This window comes from Procambarus clarkii, chromosome 41 (genome assembly GCF_040958095.1).
Source record: "Procambarus clarkii isolate CNS0578487 chromosome 41, FALCON_Pclarkii_2.0, whole genome shotgun sequence".
Lineage (NCBI taxonomy): Eukaryota > Metazoa > Arthropoda > Malacostraca > Decapoda > Cambaridae > Procambarus > Procambarus clarkii.
In genome coordinates, this window is record NC_091190.1 from 23075494 (window position 1) to 23081288 (window position 5795).

General features: G+C 37.8%; 1 long non-coding RNA gene across 2 annotated transcripts; it reads right to left on the reverse strand.

Moving 5' to 3' along the window:
• Positions 1-1869: 1869 nt before the first annotated feature.
• On the reverse strand, positions 1870-4903 carry LOC123761265 (uncharacterized). Of its 2 annotated transcripts, XR_011231145.1 has the most exons (4): positions 4748-4834; positions 3984-4058; positions 3101-3280; positions 1870-2307 (listed from the first exon to the last, which is right to left on the reverse strand). It is a non-coding gene; the product is annotated as an uncharacterized lncRNA (long non-coding RNA). The 2 variants fall into 2 exon arrangements; XR_011231144.1 differs by lacking the exon at positions 3984-4058 and having other exon boundaries at positions 4748-4903.
• Between the last annotated feature and the right edge of the window lie 892 nt (positions 4904-5795).

Sequence of the window (5795 nt, forward strand, 5' to 3'; positions counted from 1 at the left end):
GTGTCGTTTTATTTTTCCAAAATTTCTTGTGATTTGAGGCGAATTTCGTGATATCTTCGTCGTATGTAGTGAAATGTCGTCGTTTGTCGTGTTGTGTCGTCGTTTGTCGTGTTGTGTCGTCGTCTGTCGTGTTGTGTCGTTTTATTTTTTCCAAAATTTCTTGTGATTTGAGGCGAATTTCTTGTGAATTTTGTGCTATCTTCGTCGTATGTAGTGAAATGTCGTCGTTTGTCGTGTTGTGTCGTCGTCTGTCGTGTTGTGTCGTTTTATTTTTTCCAAAATTTCTTGTGATTTGAGGCGAATTTCGTGATATCTTCGTCGTATGTAGTGAAATGTCGTCGTTTGTCGTGTTGTGTCGTCGTTTGTCGTGTTGTGTCGTCGTCTGTCGTGTTGTGTCGTTTTATTTTTTCCAAAATTTCTTGTGATTTGAGGCGAATTTCTTGTGAATTTTGTGCTATCTTCGTCGTATGTAGTGAAATGTCGTCGTTTGTCGTGTTGTGTCGTCGTTTGTCGTGTTGTGTCGTCGTCTGTCGTGTTGTGTCGTTTTATTTTTTCCAAAATTTCTTGTGATTTGAGGCGAATTTCGTGATATCTTCGTCGTATGTAGTGAAATGTCGTCGTTTGTCGTGTTGTGTCGTCGTTTGTCGTGTTGTGTCGTCGTCTGTCGTGTTGTGTCGTTTTATTTTTTCCAAAATTTCTTGTGATTTGAGGCGAATTTCTTGTGAATTTTGTGCTATCTTCGTCGTATGTAGTGAAATGTCGTCGTTTGTCGTGTTGTGTCGTCGTTTGTCGTGTTGTGTCGTCGTCTGTCGTGTTGTGTCGTTTTATTTTTTCCAAAATTTCTTGTGATTTGAGGCGAATTTCGTGATATCTTCGTCGTATGTAGTGAAATGTCGTCGTTTGTCGTGTTGTGTCGTCGTTTGTCGTGTTGTGTCGTCGTGTCTATTTTTTCCAAAATTTGTGATTTGAGGCGAATTTCTTATGAACCGTGTTATCTTCGTATGTAGTTAAATGTCGTCGTCTGTTGTGTTTTATTTTGCCACCAATTGTGTTGCGACGCAAAATTCTTGTAAATTGCGCGTTATCTTCGTCGCTTGGAGTGAAAGGTCTTCGTATTACTTTTCACTTGCTGCTACTATGAAAACTTTTATTTACATTGAGGACACTCTCAGGCTGACTTCACGACAATGTGCCATCCATTCAACCCCTTCAACGTTCTATACACATTTGTCCTGTACACTTCCCCCAATTTTGTTTTATTCTTTTCAAGATGCACATACGTAGTAAATTAAACATTTCACTGATGCCACTACCATTATCAAACCCCTACTATACCACACACCAAGGGACACTAGTAAAGAGACACACCGACATTAAAAGCACCAACACTTGACAAGAAACAGACGAATACGATGAATTTTTAACCAAGTAAACAGCAATATATATGGTTAGAAAACTTATATACAACTGACCTAAGAAAAATGTAACTACGTTAGAAAAACGCGTCGTTAAAACAAAACACTAAGGTTCATGTTGTTCATATTTATCATATTCCACAAGGTTGCATCTATTGATAATAAATATTTAACACCACCTAGGTGAGGATTACAAGTGACAAAAATATTCCCTATAAACCAATTGCCTTCTTTCAGTACAGCCTGTTTCACCAAAATGCTCTTAAGGTAAGGTAATTATCAGAAGAAGGCACCAAACCGGGCCAAAATGCTCTTAAGGAACAAGGTGACCAGTCAACAACTTAAAACCCTCAGGAACAACCCTTCTAACAACATTAACCACGAAGTGTTACTGTGTCAAACTTACATCAAGAGGACTAAAGTCATTTGGGACATGTAGTTCATACACTTCATATCCAATAAGAACACTTTATTAACAAACCTTCAAATTCTAGCCACTGTCACATACACTGGGCCTAGACAATGTTACAACAATAAACATGTCATGGTTGATATATAAACTGTGCATAGCCAGCCGTTAAAGAATACACAAACAGCTGTAAACATTAACGTCTATAATTAAGGGATATTTATTCCAATACGAACAACATCTATCGGAACCACATTGTTAATACAGAAAACCAGCCGAACAATAGTCATAACACCATACACCAGATATTAAACATAACAGATGGAACAGATTCTATAGTTCTAAGAACAATTTCAAAGTACACAATACACAGATTTACAACTTTCCTTTATTTTGCATCTTGCTTCGCAATTTTGCAGTCTATGCTTCACCGGCCTTCTTACTGCTACAGCCACCCGTCTTCATCCATTTTCTGTGCTGCGTCTGTAAAGTTAAAATGTTTCTATTAATTTCAATATTCACGTTTCTCTACTTGTCCTTCCAACACTAGCTAGAGTAACTACACACCAAACTATTTCCTACTACATACTATTCTCTAACCACCATTCTACCACAAATCTACGATGTTGTAAAAGTTATCGTTAGTAGTCACGTTTCCTCCCTTTATATTACTTTTACACGTTTTCACTAACAAAATGGCCCGTCAACCATACTTAATACCAACTTATACCATTTGACATTAAAACTGCTAAACACTTACCGTTATAGTCAACTGAAGAATATGTACATTCCTTCATTCTTCCTAACATTTACACTAACCAGTAAGAAACTTCAGTATTCTTGCAAACTCAACGTTCAATATTTCTAGTTGCAAATTCTAGTGGTATAGAAGCAACGCCTAACACAGTTCGTCATCCCCCCCCCCTGTTAACTATTCATAATGCCCTAAACTATTTTCACCGATCACTATTAGGTCCTCCCAATTTCGTCATGAACACTATACCATTCATCCTTTACACTATCTTTGAATCATGCCGCTTCAAAGCGCATCTATCGATATTTCCCTACTAATTATGGTAGCCTATTCCATTAATTTCTATATTTTAACTGGCATTTTTACCGCCTCCTAAACCAAAGTCTCATAACTAGGACAAGTAAACTAGTTAATACTAACCGTTTCTAATGTCCCACAGATGCTCTTTATATAATTCTGCAGAATATCCTTTCCAACAGTTTCCTGCTAAATAAATATTAACTGAACGTTTTAGCAACTTGCCTTTTCTTTCAGATATTCCTGCAACGTTGTCAGGCGCCGTGTTCAACACCGTCCAACCACCTCTATCGAGACTTGCAGCTACGTCACGTCAGAACTAGTTCCGTGCCTTGTGTGACTGACTAGTCTTCCGTTCACCAAGTTATTTCTCAAGAAGACTCGCGGCCATTGTCGAGCCAGACCCTAGAAAAACAAACATTAAGTTATTTATACCATTACAATGATTTATAAAAGTATCAAATAAATTTATGAAAAAGTCTAAAGGTTATTTTTGTTCAACAAATTATAATTTGTCTGTATAACATTGTATACCCTCGTGTCTTTTGTAAACTTTGATATATAGGGCAACACCAGGGTACAAACTTTAGTACTAAACCTTATTCAATAAACTTAAATTCTTAATTTGTTTGATACATTCATCCTAATAACTTTTAACTTGCCATTCCAAACTATTACCACTCATTCTAGTGACTACCGATACCATGACTGATTAACATTACGACCCCACAAGACGTGGCATGTCCACTAAGTAGCCCGTAAATTAGCGACATGCCAACACTTTACTAACAAAATTTACTGTCTGGGAAAGCAATGTAATCCGAGACACGCAGGTGTCTTTTACCAATTACGGCCCCACTGAATATATATTATTTTACTGAAAGCTTTACAACACTACTCTCGCACTACTGAAGAAACTACATGAAGTAGGAAAATTGCCCATATAGTGGGAGTGAAAGGGCCGAGATTCAATACAATACCAAAGTATAATTTTCAATTTCTACCTTACCACAAACAATTAGAACTACTGTACCTGAAAATTTGTTTACCCGCTGCAATGGACACTACAGTTATCAAGACTGAAGAAATTCAAACCTGCATAACTTACCAAATACCCGGTCTTAACCAAAGTAATTCAGATGAAATTGGTTCCGCGAATTACATTACAGAAATCCACACCCACCTGTTAAATAAAAAAAGTGGGTTTAATACCATTAAGTTTTAAAAGCATCAAGATTAATCGCAGCAGCCTAGTTCTGCGAGCCCCGGGGGGGGGGGGGGGGGGGGGGGCTGTGAAAACACCCTTAGACCATTAAGCCACAAATACCCATAAACTGCCACCAATTACTATCAACGCTACGCCACAGGAATAAGCTGTACATTTAGTGCCTTGCAGTACCTACAAGCCATTTAAAAATTTAAATATGATAGCTGGCTCTACAATTTTGAACTACAAATCCTAAAATTCTGCAGTAATTTTTATCCTTTACACCCTCATCCTTTACTCATTTCTATTGCATTTTAAACAGGCCAACATACTTAAATACCTTACGTACTGCCCAGATATTTAGACTTTTTGCCCGCTCTAATGCAGATTTAAACAATTGTGGACCAGCCACTTAATGCTGTACGGCTAAATCTTAAAGCTAATTATTAATACTATTATTAGGATACGCAAACTAAGTTTCCATGTAAATAACTTTACCAATGATATCATACGCCACCCAAATATCACCGTCCCTCTGAAGGTATCACAGATAACAGAGCCCACATTACGCTACGCCAACAACCAGGTCACACCATACTTAAATATCGACACCTGCACCTTATATGAGTTAATACAGTGAGCAATAAAGTCCACAGTAACCTTACCTGATGACCGGTGTAGCTGCAAATGATGTAAGAAGCGGGACACCGCCTAAGGAACCACGTCTGCTGGCTGTCAGCCCGACACTGAGGCAGTCGCCGGCCGCTCCTGACCTTCCTGCCTAACACAGCGTCATTGGTGACGTCACAGTGCTTAACGACCATTATCCTCGTGCTGTGCTAGTTAATGTATATGTTTATCTCTCAGAATGCTCGGTAATACGTTTATTGCTTGTGATGTGTAACTATGTATGTATTAACACGATGTACTGAACGGGGTGAGAATAGCTTGAGCTACCTCATCCCTTTGTGTGTATTTTACCTCAATAAACTTATTTCAATTTCAACTTCTCGTGCTGTGCTAGTTTGCGCTCCAATGTTTTACATTCCGTTAGTTACTTTTAATTAGTAATATTATAATTTAATATAATAAGTAATAAGCAATATACTGATTTACTTTAATCAGTATATTATAAATCAAAACAGGGGATAAAAGCTTTCGAGATTCATAAATAATGAATTCAGGAACTCGCCCCGTGGTCTACAAACAGCCTATAGTAATTTTCGCCATTTTAATACTATATTAGCAATGTCAGACTGATTATTTTTAATAGTAACCCAAGAAAAGATACCAGTATTTTTGATTGGCACTGTGTGTTAAGATTTCCTTAGATAAGAATATTCCTTAACAATTTAGAGAGACTTGCAGTTTTAATTCTTTATAAAATGATATGCTGAAATTTGGTTAAGAAACTAATTAAAGTCTTAAGTGCTCTTCGTCAGCCCTAATCAAGGCTAATATACTTTGAATACAGTAACAATATAAAGAAAATTGTCAGCGCTGACATGTTGGCTCGTGCTTATCTATGAGAGGTTTAGATAAAGACTGTAACGAGGGGAAAGTTGTGGTGGTGAGGTGAGGTAGGTGTGGTATGGGCCAGGTGGGGAGTGAGGCAGGTGTGGCATTGGTCGGGGTGTGGCAGTGGTGGGAAGTGAGGCTTTTCTGGGGGTGATAATAGTTGAGATTGAGAATCTTATTGAGTCTTAATTAGAA